Here is a 15,154-nt window from a genome sequence, read left to right as displayed (position 1 = left end):
GGATTATGGTTATTTATTTACTGCAATGAATGAATACTCGCCTATAAATATGGCTAGGCAGTGGTTTTAAATGTATGCCTGCAGCCAGACAACCGAGGGGTTACTGATGTCAGATTATTTATTCGGTTGCTTATTTATATGTTGCATTTAGTCAGCTGTTTACTTGTTTAGTATGTCTCCCCCACTAGAATGTGAGATATATAAGGTCATGGACCATCCTGGGCCAGAAAGTAGGTACCAGGTAAAAGATTGTCAAATGAGCGTCTTTATACCAAAATTTATTCTCAGAAATATATTTGAAGGTCTACTACATGTAATGTACTATGTTAGGGTTGGAAGTTAGCCATGAAAGACAGACCCAGTCCCTATCCTCATGGCTTATATTAAACAGCTAATTACACAATTTAGAATGTATGATATGTATCAGCAGAGACCTAACATAATGGCTAGGTAGGGAAAGTTTCAAGGAAAAGCTTCCTTGAGGTGTGGAACTGAATTTTGAAGGCTGACTAAGAATTAACTGAGTAAGCCCTGACTAGTTTGGCTCAGTGGATGAAGCGTCAGCCTGCAGACTGAAGGGTCCTGGGTTCGATTCTGGTCAAGGGCACGTACCTTGGTTGTGGGCACATCCCCAGAGGGAGGTGTGCAGGAGGCACCTGATCAATGTTTCTCTCTCATCGATGTTTCTAACTCTCTATTCCTCTCTGTGTAAAAAAAACAATAAAAATATATTTTCTAAAAAGAATTAACTGAGTAAGATGGAAGCAAAGGGGAAACAAGGGAGAGCAAAGGAAATGGATTGGGCAAAAGCTCTGGGCAGGGTGAGCTCCAAAAACTTAAAAAAAAAAAAGACCAGTATCACTGTCATCCAAAGAGCAAGCAAGGAAGAGGGGCTGGAGAGCAAGTAATCAGGGTCGGTTAGTGATGTAATGACCACCTTTAAGTCTATTGAGATACTTGTTTGCCCATTTTCTTAAAAAGGATATAGAAAACCATGGGAGGAAACTCATTTATCCAATAAAACCAAAGAGACTATACACAAACACACACACTCAGCCTTTTGTAAGGGTTTACAGAAAGGCTTTGCCCATGTACTACTGAATTTGAACTTCCAGTCTAGACAGTTCTTAAAAAGGTAAAAATATTATCCCCATTTCACAGTTGACAACTCTGAGGCTCAAAGAAAATGTGACTCATCCAAGACTTCAGTTAGACAGGACACAGCCAGGATTCAAAGTCACACCACCCAAGTGCCATTACCTCCTCTACAATAGCAGTTTCTTCTCAATTGAGGGTCCCATGGGAAATACTGAGTCTGATCAGTAGACCCTACCAACTATGCAATTTTCAAAAAGTTATTTGTTGAGGCAATTTTTGTCCTGCAGGTGCAGGCACTCTCCCAATGTACCTTCCCCTCTCCGGCTCGGGAGGCTCAGCTAGCGGTCTGGAGCACACTGACTTCATGGTTGGAGGCGTTGGGGTGCTACCTTGGAAAGTTCTACGGCCACTTCTTCCGAAAGGCAATGCTATTTGTCCAATTCGACTCCAGGGCTTTGCTCTGAACTATTTTTTAAAAGTCAATTCGGAGAACCTGGAATCATTCACAGAGCCTCATTAGTTCTGAAATGCTATGAGTCATTTTCAGACTCATGGATCAAATGCCCCAGAGCACTTCCAACAGTGACAGCTCTCATATCCTGAGAGTCTGTAATGGTCCAGATACTGTCCATGTATCTTGTAATTAGGGTGACCAACTGATCCGGTTCATTTGGGACCCAGGGTTTCCCGGGACTGAAGGAGTTGGTTACCTTACTGATAAGAGAATCCAAATCAGAGCGTCCACATGGTTTGCCCAAGGTTCTCACAGACCGTAGGAAAAAACTGGAGTTTGCACTCAGATCTTATTCCCAGGGGTTAGCCCTACCCTGGCCCTCTGGGTAACCATAGCACTGCAATTTAGCTGAGAAAGATGGACATCTTGTGTACTGAAATGTAAATGAACACCTCAAACCTTCTTCTCTGGAGAATTCTCCCTTTTCCACCTTATGAAATGGATCGGATTTTTTTTTCAGGACTGAAATAAAACTGGGAGCACTCTTTTTTTTTTTTCTTTCTTTCAATTTTTACAGGTATACATGCTTTATTATTTTTTTAAATGGCAAATGCCTTTGTTTTAAAATTGAATTTATTGGGATGACACTGTTTAATAAAGCCATACAGGTTTCAAGTGTACAACACTGTACCATATCTGCATGCTTCATTGTGTGCTCACGACCCAAAGTCAAGTCTCTCTGCCATCATTTATCACTCTTTTGCCTTAAGCTCAATGTCCTGATTTGCATGTCAATGCCAGCAGTGTTATTTCACCTGAGGGCTGCTTTTAAAACACCCAAAGCAGTGCAAGCAGTTTGGGCTGGGAAACTAACCAGTAAATTGTGGAGAACAGGACTTGAGTCACACCTGAAGAAGTGGAAATAGTAGGAGTAGGGCAGACTTAAATGGAAATCCTTCCTCTGCCATATGCTAGCTGTGTGATCTCATGGCTAATAACAGTTATTTCGCAGGTTTACTGTGGAGCATAAAATGAGATCACTCAATGTGAATCTACCCTGCTCCATGACTGGCACATGATAAATGCCCAATAAATGTTCGTTCATCAACAGGCCCCCAAAGAAAGGAAACTCAAAATGTTCCTTGCTTCCTAATCTCCTCAAACTTCCACCAGAGTTTCTGAAACCTAAAACTATAATTGATCGCATCATAAGAATACAAACAGCCCAAATTTGTTTAAAATAAACAAATATTTGAATGGGCCCTAACTGGTTTGGCTCAGTAGATAGAGCGTCAGCCTGCGGACTCAAGGGTCCCAGGTTCGATTCCGGTCAAGGACATGTACCTTGGTTGTGGGCACATCCCCAGTAGGGTGTGTGCAGAAGGCAGCTGATGGATGTTTCTCTCTCATCGATGTTTCTAACTCTCTATCCCTCTCCCTTCCTCTCTGTAAAAAATCAATAAAATATATTTAAAAAAATATTTGAATGGACATTTCACCAAAGAAACATACACATAGCAACTAGGCACATGAAAAGGTTTTCAATATTAAAAGTTAATATAGATTAAAGCCACCATGAGATACCATGACACACCTACTAGAATGAGGAAAATTAAAAATACTGACAATACCAAGTGTTGACAGTGATGTGGGGCAACTGGAAATTGCATGCACTGACAGTGGGACTATACCAGTATGATAGGTACATTTTGAACAGCTGCTTTTGAAAGTAAATTGACAGCTTCTTATAAATTTATCATAAAATGCAGCAGTCCCATACCTAGGAATTCATCTAGGAGAAATGAAATGTATGTCCACAAAAAAGAAGTTTATAGGAGCTTTATTTATAAAAGCCAAAAACCTGTAAATAACCCAGACATTCATCAACAGGCAAATGAATAAATAATGTGTGGTACATCCATATAAAGAGATTCTACTTGGTAAGAAAAAGGAACTACTGAGACCCCAAAATGAGTGAATATTAAATACATGTGTTAAGCAAAAGAAGTCAGACACAAAAGACTATACACTGTTTACTCCATTTATATGAAATTTTGGAGAAGGCTGCGGTGAGGGGATTGTCTGCAGAGACATAAGGAATTCTATGGAGGTGATGGAAACATTCCACTTCCTGTTTGGGGTGTAGTTACACAGGCATACACATTTGTCAAAACTCACTACACTGTACACTTTAAAAGGATGAATTTTACTGCCAGCAAATTGCATGCCTGTAGATCGTCCTTTGCAAAGAAAAACAGATTATAATAAATACCATATGGCCAAAGCTGGTTTGGCTCAGCGGATAGAGCGTCGGCCTGCGGACTGAAGGGTCCCGGGTTCGATTCCGGTCAAGGGCATGTACCTGGGTTGCAGGCACTTCCCCAGTGGGGGATGTGCAGGAGGCAGCTGATCGATGATTCTCTCTCATCGATGTTTCTAACTCTCTATCTCTCTCCCTTCCTCTCTGTAAAAAATCAATAAAATATATTTAAATAAATAAATAAATACCATATGATTTCACTTATATGTGGAATCTAAAGAACAAAATAAGCAAACAAAATTGAAACAGACTCATGGATACAAAAACAGACTGCTGTTTGCCAGAGTTCAGCGGGGGTGGGGGGACAAGTGAAAAAGGTGAAGCGATTAAGAAGTACAGTTTGGGCCCTGACTGGTTTGGCTCAGTGGATAGAGCATCTTCCTACGGACTGAAGGGTCCCAGGTTCGATTCTGGTCAAGGGCATGTACCTTGGTTGCGGGCACGGCCCCAGTGTGGGGTGTGCAGGAGGCAGCTGATCGGTGTTTCTCTCTCATCAATGTTTCTAGCTCTCTATCCCACTCCCTTCTTCTCTGTAAAAAATCAATAAAATATATTTTTTTTAAAAAAAAAAAGAAGTACAGTTTGGTAGTTACAAAATAGTCACAGAGATGTGAAGTACAGGATAGAGAATATAGTCAATATTGCCTGAAATATAGGGGAAAGTATATAATTGTCTAACCACTATGCTATGCACCTGAAACTAATACAAAATAATACTGAATATAAACTGGAATTGAAAAAAAAGCGTTTTTAAAAACTTTAAGACATGCAAAGTGATGGAATTGTGCCACTGACTTTTCAAATCTATAACTGCTATATAGCAGTTCTAAATAATTTTATAAATGTTACAAACTGTGCATAACTATTGTTTAAATAACTACATGATTTGCAAAAAGAAAAGAGATGGTAAAATATAGGGAGTCTAGTCTGGGAAGGGGATGCAACCCTGGGAAAGAGATGGAGGTGGAAGCTTGGGAGGGTGGATGGATAGGGTAGACCCAGCCACTAGTCGTAGTGAATGGGACATGACCTGTGCCTTTGGTTACTGGGGGAGCAAACCAAGAAAAAGGGAGACACTCATTGGCCAGTGTCCCCATAAGTCCCACAGTATCATTTCACTTGGCTACTTCTAGTGCTTGTTAAAATGTGTTAAGTGGCCCCACCTATGAAGAACATGCTAGCAGAGGCACTACTCCTGCTGCTGCTCCCAGTTACATTTCCGGCTGAGCTTAAGACTGCTTTAAAAAATTTACAAACGAAGACAACAGCCTAGTCTAAGAAAACAGATCTTTCTTACAACTGCTTTCACATCTGCCAAAGCTGCACCCATGATAACAAGATGACAATCTCAAAGTTGATGCACGGGGGCCGGCAGCAGTTCCCAGAGCCCAATGATTAAGTACACAGAGGTCCACAGAGACTTGAGGACAATAAAACGATTTGATGGGATGGGATGGGATGGGATGGGATGGGATATACATGACAAGAGTGTGGGGTGTGGAAGGGAGTGTTGGGTGAAGGCTGCAACCTATTCTTTCTCAAGAAAGCCTACTTTATTCAGAATAAAAAACATTTATCTATCTATTTATCTATCTATTTATTTATTTATTATTTTCTTGTGCTTAAATGGCCACACTTCCCTGACCAATAAGCAGCTATCTGATCCAAGCAAGGCCAATTAGATATCCTTTTCATGGACTTTGACACTTGAGCAGAGTGACATGAAGGCAAAAAATGGCTGGAATTTATTCTTCTGTCAGAGCACTTGAGAGACCATCCATCACTTTCTACTACTTAGATCTAGATTCCCTGGCTTCCTTATAACCAGTTGCATCATTTTTCCTTTGATTCTGAAGTTATCTTACTAGTTTACAAGAAAATACTTTCTTGCTCAAATTAAAGTCAGTTTCTGTTGCTTGCGATCAAAGAGGCCTGAAGGATACAATTGTCTAGCCCAGCCGTGGGCAAACTACGGCTGATCCGGCCCGTTTGAAATGAATAAAACTAAAAAAAAAAAAAAGACCGTACCCTTTTATGTAATGATGTTTACTTTGAATTTATATTAGTTCACACAAACACTCCATCCATGCTTTTGTTCTGGCCCTCCGGTCCAGTTTAAGAACCCATTGTGGCCCTCGAGTCAAAAAGTTTGCCCACCCCTGGGCTAGTCACTATGCTCTACACCTGAAACTAATACAAAATGATATTGACTATAAACTGTAATTGAAAACATGTAGCTCAATCATTTTTTAAGTGTTAAAAGTTGCTTCCCACTCCTCCTGAGAAGCCATAAATATGATATCTAAAAAAGGTCAATTCACTGGCTCTAATAATGTCTTGTGTGTACTCCAGGGGCCTAGGCTGGGACCCAAGGGCCTTCCATCGGTCCTCTCGGCTTTCCTGATGGGAGAGGAGCAGTCTATTGACAAGTCAGAATAAAGGATAACCCTTTCCTAACCTCCTGTCCACCAGGAAACGACACGGGAACATCTCAAGGCCAGCAGGGCAAAACTGGATCACTGAACACCAACTTGGTTTGATTGTAGAACAATGCGTTTGTATCATTTCCAGCCCCATGACCTACTGGAGCACTGAAAAGTCTAGGTGAACTTGGAGCCCCAACTCATTCTCCTTTTCAGGACCCTGGACCACAACAGTAATAACAATAAACACAATTATTATCATTATTAACTGTTACTGAGCAGTCAATCACTGTGAAGCACTGAATCAAGAACTTTATATGTTGTATCTCATTCAAGCCATACCTGCAGTAACTGTTAAGTGGTAGGCACCATAATTATTCTTATTTTACAGACAAAACAAACAGGTTAAAAAAGGTTAGGTCCTTATCTGAGAGTAGCAGCGGTGAAAGAGCCAAGATCAAATGCAGGTCTTTCTGATTTCACTCTTAATCAGAAAGCCAACACATTTAATCACAAATGGCATCCTATCTGATGTGGGCAAGTCTCTGCTGCTGTGCTGGAAAATCAGAGTTGTCCTGGCTAACACAATGCAAAAACAAAAGGGCTTCCATTATTTATCACGCCAGGAACAAACACCCAAGGGGTTAGGCATCAAAGTGAACTGTCTTGATTTTATCAATTGCCTTTTCTCCTCTACTTGCCACATGAGACTTTGCTGTCCTCCGTGTGCTGACAAACCCTATCCTACCTGGAACAGGAATTTTTCTCAGGATAAAACAAAAAAGAAGACTATCACTCGCCATAAGTTAGCAGCACTCAAGGGCGTTGCCAAAGTTGTCGTTCTCATAGGGCTCACTGCAGTACGATGAGGAGCTCAGGGACCTCAACCTTTGTGCTTTGCAAGCTGTGTCTGCCCACTAGGAAAAATGGGGGGAGGGTTAACCCAAAGTTAAATTTGGCTCTTAAATATCCTCTCATAGAGCCTTTCAGGTGTAAATAAAGTCTTAAGTCCTAAGAGGCTAGAAATGGAAAACATCAATAGGTTACACATTCACTCAACAAAAATTGACTGGACAAGTTTAGTGTTATACCAACAATAATGTCTTCATTGTCATCTATATATAATGATTACTTACGTAGGATGTTAATAACATTGAGGAAAGTGGGGTAAAGGACATATGCGAAGTCTCTGTCTTATCTTGCAACTCTTCTATAAATTTAAAATTATTTCACAATAAAAGGCTTCTACAGATGTGCTGGACAGGCTGCGTAAGACATTCCCTACAGCATCCTCGGTACAACTGACAGGACAGCGTCACTGAGGGAATGCAGTTGAGGTGAGAACTTGGAGTCCTGTTCATCAATGAAGGATCATTGGTAGCAAAGGCACAGGGTCTCTCTGGTCCCAAACCACCAGAATAACACATCTTGCAAACCAGGGCTTAAACGAGAGCTAAACCAAAAAGAGAGGTTATTCATTATACCTCACATCTGGGCCATAAACACATGCTTAATACACATAAAAACATCATGGTAAATGGTATAGGAGGGGTGGGCAGTGAGTGTATGTGTGTGTGTGTGTGTGTGTATGTGTGTGTGTGTGAAACATACAGACAGAGAGGAAGAAAATGAAAAAATATATGAATGAATGAAGGTCAAGTAGACAAGAAAGGATCATTTACGTCACTCATCTGAGATCCGGGGAGGAACTCACATTTGTATAAATATCTTGGTAACATAAATGAAGTAGATACCGGGGTGCTGGTCCTCAACACAAGGAACTTTTTCTCAACTTTTCCAAACAAAGTCTCAGAACTATCCACCTAAGAATTATTTCCCATAAGCAAAGAATTTCAGAAGGCTTTTAAGAGGCCCAGAAAAGAATTAAATGTTTAAGGCCTACAGAAAACTCTGCAAGAAAGTTTTAATGAAGAATAAACCCAGGATTGAAAAGACTTCCCAGAATCTGAAGGTCTCTTATTCAGTGACCATTCAACCTTCACCTGTAAGACTAGAAGAAAAGAGTTTTGTCCAGTTTAGACAACCTCTTTTCAGATGTGAGGAAGGCATTCTTGAGGTAATGGGTGAGGAAATACCCCTGAGATACCCCAAGGGGTTACACACAGTCTTTGATGTCATTGCAAGGACAGGAGACTGCTTTCGTAAGGGTTAAATATAAACCTGCCTTAAAGTGCAAAGGACGAACAAATGCTCGATTTCAGGTTTTCTCCAGTTGGTGGAATCACAGCATACTAGGTGTACCGGTTAATAACGTGGATTTTTTTTCAAGAGAGTTACACATATGTTGATATATATGTGATTTGATATGTATGCTATTTTGTTGTATTGACAAGCTTCAACATTTCATATGTCAAATTTTCTGAAGGTGTTAACATCATTGATATTTTTACCCTTAAAAATGTCAAATTTCGTGCCAAGAAAAAAGAGCATTTGTGGGAAGTTTTAATTTATTACTTTATTTAAAAGAAAAGTGCTGCTGAAAGTTATTGTATACTTTGGGAAGCTTATGGTGAACATGCTCCACCTCAAGATACTTGTGAACACTGGTTTAAACTCTTTAAAAGTTATGATTTCGATGTGAAAGACAAAGAACATCCAGGTCAACCGAAAAAGTTTGAAGACCAACAATTACAAGCATTATTGGATGAAGATGCGTGTCAAACTCAAAAACAACTTGCAGAAAGATTAAACGTTGCTCAGCAAACAATTTCCAATCGTTTACAAGCAATGGGAAAGATTTTAAAGGAAGGAAAATGGGTGCCACATCAACTGAACGAAAGACAAATGGAAAATCGAAAAGTCATCAGTAAAATGTTGCTTCAACAGCACGAAAATCTTTTTTGCATCGAATTGTGACTGGCGAAAAGTGGATTTATTTTGAGAATCCCAAACGCACAAAATCATGGTTGATCCAGGTCAACCCTCAACATCGACAGCAAGGCCAAATCGCTTCAGAAAGAAGACAATGCTCTGCGTTTGGTGGGATCAGGAAGGTGTGGTATGATGAGCTTCTAAAACCAGGTGAAACCATTAATACTGATCACTACCGATAACAAATAATCAATTTGAACCATGCTTTGATTGTAAAACCACCAGAATGGGCCAGAAGACTTGGCAAAGTAATTTTGCTTCATGATGACGCACCATCACACACTTCAAAACCAGTTAAAGACACGTTAAAAGATCTTGCCTGGGAAGTATTAACCCACCCGCCGTATTCACCAGACCTTGCTCCTTCAGATTATGTTCCAATTGATCGATGGCACACGCATTTTCTGAGCAGCACTTCAAAATATACGAAGAAATGGAAAATTGGGTCTATGAATGGTCTGCCTCAAAACAAAAGAAGTTCTATTGGGATGGTATCCACAAATTACCTAAAGATGGGGGAAATGTGTAGCTAGCGATGGACATGACTTAGAATAAAGCACTTTTGATGTTTCTCTTGAAATTATCGTGTTTTATTACAAAATCCACATTTTTAACCAGTACCGGTTAATAATGTGGATACCGGTTAATAATGCGGATTGACCATTTACCAGTTAATAATGCAGATTTTGTGACCCAAAAAAACCACAATAATTTCAAGAGAAACATCAAAAGTGCTTTATTCAAAGTCATGTCCATCACTAGCTACACATTTCCCACATCAACACTTTTAAAGCGTTTAAACCAGTGTTCACAAGTATTCTGAGATGGAGCATATTCACCATAAGCTTCCCGAAGTATACAATAACTTTCAGCAGCACTTTCCTTCAAAATAAAGTAATGAATTAAAACTTCTCACAAATGCTTTTTTTGGCACGATATTCGACATTTTTAAGCGTAAAAATATCGATGATGTTAACACCTTCAGAAAATTTGACATATGAAATTTTGAAGCTTGCTGTCAATACAACAAAATAGCATACATATCAAATCGCATATATATCAACATACGTGTAACTCCATCCATTGAAAAAAATCTGCATTATTAACCGGTACACCTAGTACATAGCATGTGGCTGCTTTAATGTGTCTCTGGAGAGTACTTGCTAGAGAGGAATCGGGCATCGTTATTCTAGGAACAGAAAGTGCCAGTCACGTCACAAAACTCTGGCGTAAAAAAATCCCCTTATTGATCCAATTTTCTAACCTTTCTTCCTATTTCAGAGACTTTCTGAAGACGTATGACCGTGAACCTGCGATTCAGGAGACAAGCAGATCGGGCACTAAGCTCTGATTTCTTTTCCAATAAGACAACTGGGATAAATTCATGAGAAAATAAATCATGGCCCCAAACCCAAGTCAGAAAAATTAAATAAATAAATCCCATTACTCCCCTGACACTTGCAGCAGGAAAGGGTGTTCATATCCACTGACATCCTATTTGCAGTACCCTGCTTGGGGAAGATTTAAGACAAATAATACAGTATTCAAAATTCATATTTTGTTTACTCTCACGAGTGAAAAGAACACATAATGGTTCAATACATCACATTCATACATTACTGTGTTGAAATCCAATGGGGATCATCTCCCAACCTCACCCCAAACAGCTTGGTAAAAACCACATTTCACTTTATCCCAATTTGTCTCCCATTTACATTTCAGTAGAATAATTTGGTTAGACACCCAAAGGCCTCCCTCGTAATGGAATCAGCAATTGCTAAAGAAAATCAATTTATAACCTGCCTTAGTATCCATCAAAGACAAAAAGAGTTATTAAAGTCTGAAACACAGTTACCGCCCTCAAACCCTGAGAAGAACCAGTAGGGGCATGCCAGAGACAAGCGAAGAAAGGGTTAAGCACAGCTGATTTCTGGGTTGAGAGAGGGATGCAAGATCATTTTGGAAGGCAAACACCTGGAGGGGAAAAAGTAGTATTTTGTTTCCACCTCAAGAAATTGCAGACAAACATAAAGCAAATCACATCAGTGGAATACTCAATTATCTGAACATGCTAATTAACGAACTGTAATCAACCGGCTTTCAGTCCTCTCTTCACCTGCTGTAATGTGTGTAGTGCATCGCCTTCCTTATTCCTCACAACCGGTAGAACATTAGACAGTCTGCATGGTGCATCCAAGGGAAACAAATAAGCACAGATTTTTGCTGATGGCAGGAATTTCTCACGCTCAGGGCATATGAACCAACATTATGGAAATGGCAGCGCTGGCTGTATATTTTAATTATTCCCCACACCTACTTTGCAAAGGAGACTTATAGTCCAATTAGGTAATATGATGCTCAGTTATGGTTATTTCCGAAAACTAAGCACAGACAGTCACTTAAAGTAGTAAATATGCAGTCATGACAGAATTAAATATTCATGAAATCAGGAGCGGCTGGGAAAGCTGAGGATATTAGAATATTAAAATTCATCATAGCTTTTACAATGTAAATCTTGTATGCATTTGTAAGGCACCCGGTCAGGTCTAGAATGTGTTGAAATTCCAGTTTCTTGGTAGACTGCCATTAAAATTACAATATTGATTTTGGTAGATAAACAACCATCTCAATCCTTAGCTCAGTTTCAATTCGCAAAACAATTTTGAACATTTGCAAATACCAACTTGTTAAGTGAGCCTGTCTCCAAATACAGAACAACAACATTCGATGTGATCCCAATGCTTTTCAGATCTTTGTTGAGTTCACTAGTACCTCTCTTAGAAGAACCAGTAGACCAAGACACTCTCCTACTAGGGACATCTCCTGACATACAGTTCTTTCCTAGGTGGGAGAAGCGACTATGTTCTTGTCCACTCCCTTAAGTGAGCAAAAGGGAGAAAGTCTATTGACCGACCCTTCTTTGGTTCCAATATTCTGATTTGTTGAACCAACTTTTCCCCAACCTTAGCAGCACGTTTCAAAATGTACCAACAAACACATGTGTACACTTTATACAGATACAACTAAACACTAGCTCCCACAAAACTGAACTCCGAGTTTGTGTGGAGAAGCAAGACTGTACTTGGCCACAAAGCTGTTACAAATACACTCTAATCATATTACCAAAGCATTCTTTTCTGTGCCATTGCATCTACTTGACAATGTTCTCAAGCGGAGAAGCACCAGCACCAGAGAATGGCATCTGAACCATTTCTTACTGGGATCCAGTTCCCTGGAGAACTCTGTCTCCACAGGAAGTAGTAGCTGTCCCCAGGTCTACGATGACACAGCAGGGCTCACCTGCTGCCAGGCACTGGGTCCCCACCCTCCTAGGTAGGAGGGTGCCGGGTGAGGAGTTTAGAGCTGGGTTAAGCAGTGATCTGCATTCTACAAAGGAGCCAAACTTTGCTCCCATTGTTGTCATCTTTAGGTTGATGTCACCTTCCTCGGAGGAGTCTCAGAAGCCACTTGGCAACTCCTGAAGACATGTGTTTCCCCCTGACCTAGATCATCCAAATTAGCTTGGTCTCCTGTGCGGAAGCCAAGGTCTCCGGGCACTGCCCTCCCGAGGTGTGGGCTCTGCCCTGGCAACACATCGCACGAACCAGAAGACTTTTCTCTGCACAGACCGCTCAATAGGGAAACCGGGGCAGACTTCTGCTCACGCCTTCCAGTTCAGAAAGTCACTACTGCCCAACGATTCCCTTCAATCGCACGCCTTCCCCACCGCTGCAGCCCCCACCACCACACAACCGAGGGGAGGGGGCGGGGGAAGCGGCGGGTTTAAAGTGACAGCCGCTTCTCGAGCTCCTTGGTTTTGTTCAAAAGGTGTCACAGCGCCAACACTGTGGACCTACCTTGCTCTCCCCTTTCTCGCCGCGGGGTCTCGCCTCGGGATCGTCGCCGTCCTCGGGTCCCGCACTCTCGCCGGGCAGTTCATCCTGAGCTAGCGGCTGCGGCTGGGGCTGGGGCTGGGGCGGCGGTGGCGGCGCCTGGCAGGCTCCGCCAGCCCCCTGGGGCCGGGGGATGGGCTCCGGGCGCGGAGAAACTCCCTCCACATCCATCTCCATCTTCCCATTCACTGGAGGGCAAGACAAAAGCCGAGCGGAGACTTGGCAGCGGCGCGCGGCGGCTCCTCAGCTGCCCGCGGCACGCATGGCTCGCCGAGGAGGGGCCGCCTCCCGCGCGCCCTCCCTGCTGCCGCCCTGCGCCCGCGCTCCCCGCCGCTCCGCTCGCCGGCTCGGCTCCGGCTCTGGCGGCGCCGGGGCGGTGGAGCGCGAGCGCGGGCGGCCGCGTGTCCTTGGCGCGGTGGCCTTCAGGCGCCCCCGGCAGCCCCGCTAAGCAGAGCGCATCCGGCGGCGGCGGCGGCAGCGGCGGCGACGCCTCCCAGCCGCGCGCCCAGCCCGGGGGCGCTCGGGGACTTGCTCTCGGGTCTGGCCTCCTGGTCCTCGTCGCTCTCCCGTCTCTCTCCGGGGGCCCCTCGGCGCTTCCCCTCCCCTCCCACCTTCTGAACAAAGTTACGGGAAGAGCAAACCGGAGGGCCGGCTGGGGCCGGGCGAGACGGACAGCGAGAGGGAACGTCAGGTGCGAGTGCCATCCACCGGCCCCGCCCGCGGGCCGGGCGCCGGCCCCTCACCTTTGGCCTCTCCCCGACGCTAAGGAGCCGAGGACAGGAGGCTGCTCCGACCTGTGCGAGGCGGCGGCGGCGAGGAGTGGAAGAAGAGAGCATACGGGGGGCTGGTGACTGGTGCGCCCACCCCCCGCCGCGGGCGACCCCCACCTCCACTCTGCGCGAGTCTGTCTCCCTCCCTCCCTCCCGCGGCCGAGCGGGTGTCGGGTCAGCCCCTCCGGTGCGCGCGGGTGGGATCTGAGCTCCGCTGCCGGCCGCGCGCCTCGCAGCCCCGCACCAGACCCGGAGGGAAGGGGAGCCGGCCGTCAGTTCCCGGCAGGAAATCGACCTCCCTCCCCTCCGGCCCCAGCGCGGGCTGGAAGCGGGAAGGGGTGGGGCCCCGCGTGGATGGCGTGGACGCGAGGCTCGCAGCGCGCCCGAGTTGGGCGTCAAGGTTGGCAGTGGAGGGTCGATGGGGGAGGCGGAGGGAAAAGCGAGAAGTCACTGCCAGGCGTTGACTGCCATGTACCCCGGGGTGGGCGCCAGCTGGGCGCCGCTGCTCCCGAGGGGCCAGCTCTCCGGGGCGGGGAGGCCGCCCTCGGCAGGCCAGGTCTCCAGGAGGCTCCCGAGGTGACCCCAGGCCGGGCGGTGAGCCGCGTCTATGAATCCAGACAGATATAGTGATGACAGAGGGAGACTTGGACATTCTGAAATCGGGGCTCACCGACAGTCAGGTGATTGGGATGACTTCTAAATTTAACACCACTTGGTCCTGGGAGTCGCTTCCAACTTCAGGGGAACTGTTACGGCAACTCCGCCTGTCCAGCAGCCACGGAGAGGAAGAGCGGGTTATTGAGAACCTGTTCAATATTAAATAAAGCCTATTGTTCTGGGCTTTGACTTCCATAATGCCCCCAAATGGATCAGGAGATAAATGAATAACTCATGCATCCCCCCCGCCCCCCCTCCAGCACACAATGTATCACAGATAACACTTGCCTAATGAAACTAGAAAATGGCATTATTCATCTCGTGCCTGCTTTGCGTGAACGTACAACTTTTACACATCCAGACACACTGCCCCCAATAAACGCAGTCACACAAGAACACATCATTAGGTCTTGTCCTTCAATGCAATCTCTTAATCTCTCACTCTGCCTGTATGACAGAAATTAATTGCCACTTTAATTTAATCAGCATAGACAGCCAATCTGGATAATGCAATGTGAACATGCTTTTAGAAAGAAAAAAGTTTGGGGACAGAATTACTCCGTCGCTTTTTCTTCAAAATTTCTACAAAACTAGACTCCAAGCTCGTTGTCAAAGTCTACACTTTTAAAATATTACTATGACCCTTT

The 15,154-nt window shown here is 44.0% G+C and overlaps 1 long non-coding RNA gene across 2 annotated transcripts in view; it reads right to left on the bottom strand.

Annotated features, from left to right (window-relative positions):
- The window catches only part of LOC132215161 (uncharacterized), a 155,114-nt gene extending 141,072 nt beyond the window's left edge, over nucleotides 1–14,042 (bottom strand). The window contains exons 1-2 of one of the 2 annotated variants that reach the window (XR_009448466.1): nucleotides 13,824–14,042; nucleotides 13,045–13,268 (exon numbers count right to left, since the gene is read on the bottom strand). This is a non-coding gene — a long non-coding RNA (uncharacterized LOC132215161). Of the gene's footprint in view, nucleotides 1–13,044; nucleotides 13,801–13,823 lie in introns of those variants that run through there. The other variant, XR_009448465.1, reaches the window with a different exon arrangement.
- Between the last annotated feature and the right edge of the window lie 1,112 nt (nucleotides 14,043–15,154).

The sequence above is a fragment of the Myotis daubentonii genome, chromosome 14, assembly GCF_963259705.1.
Source record: "Myotis daubentonii chromosome 14, mMyoDau2.1, whole genome shotgun sequence".
Classification (NCBI taxonomy): domain Eukaryota; kingdom Metazoa; phylum Chordata; class Mammalia; order Chiroptera; family Vespertilionidae; genus Myotis; species Myotis daubentonii.
Note: the sequence above shows the minus strand (reverse complement) of the source record. Positions and strands in the feature narration are given on the sequence as shown.